This window comes from Fukomys damarensis, unplaced genomic scaffold, assembly GCF_012274545.1.
Source record: "Fukomys damarensis isolate Sample0158 unplaced genomic scaffold, DMR_v1.0_HiC HiC_scaffold_27642, whole genome shotgun sequence".
Lineage (NCBI taxonomy): Eukaryota > Metazoa > Chordata > Mammalia > Rodentia > Bathyergidae > Fukomys > Fukomys damarensis.
Window position 1 is genome coordinate 1 of NW_022928554.1, and position 736 is coordinate 736.

At 36.5% G+C, this 736-nt stretch overlaps 1 non-coding gene across 1 annotated transcript; it reads right to left on the reverse strand.

Annotated features, from left to right (window-relative positions):
* Window positions 1-328: 328 nt before the first annotated feature.
* LOC117284949 lies at window positions 329-435 on the reverse strand. Its single transcript, XR_004515981.1, has one exon. It is a non-coding gene; the product is annotated as a U6 spliceosomal RNA (small nuclear RNA).
* Between the last annotated feature and the right edge of the window lie 301 nt (window positions 436-736).

Below are 736 nucleotides of genomic sequence, written 5' to 3' on the forward strand. Positions count from 1 at the left end.
GCCCCCTAGGTTTGGCTTTGGCAAGCTGGAAGTCTGGAGTTGTACCTTGTTTCTGTGTCTTACTATTTTCTATTTATTTTTAGTTCGATTTCTGTTTTAATGCTTGTAAATTGCTTATGGTAGGTAGCTTTATTGCTTAGGAAATGACTACTTCTCAGAGATGTCTTCCAGGTGTATCTGGCTTTTGGCTTTTGAATTTTTTTGCAAAATCCTATCTCTTCAATTTACTGGGAATGAGAAGTCACTACCTATTTGGTCTAGCCCCTGGTTCTTTGGCACTGGCCTATAGTATTGATTATGACCTTAGGCAACCTCAGCCTTGGCATTCAAAGAAGAACAACTCTTCACAGATTTGCATGTCAACTTTGCACAAGGGCCATGCTAATTTTCTCTGTATCATTCCAGTTTTAGTATATGTGCTTCCAAAGAGAACACAGATCTCATATTCTGTAATTAACATTCCTTAATATGCCTAATGGGAAAGTTCAACTAAAGATACTTCCAACATTAGAAATAATAATAAGATAGAGATTCGTATAGGCCAATGAGAAGAGCATATATGCACCATAATTAGGAAGACAAAAGACTTCCTTTGATGTACTCAATCATTTAAGTTTTGTGGCTGAACCAGATAAGCACAGAACCAGATTCTTGTTCAGATCTTCAGAAAAAAGCAAATAAAACATCAAACCTCTACTGTGGCAAAATTATGTTTCTTCATCCCTTTCAATCTCTC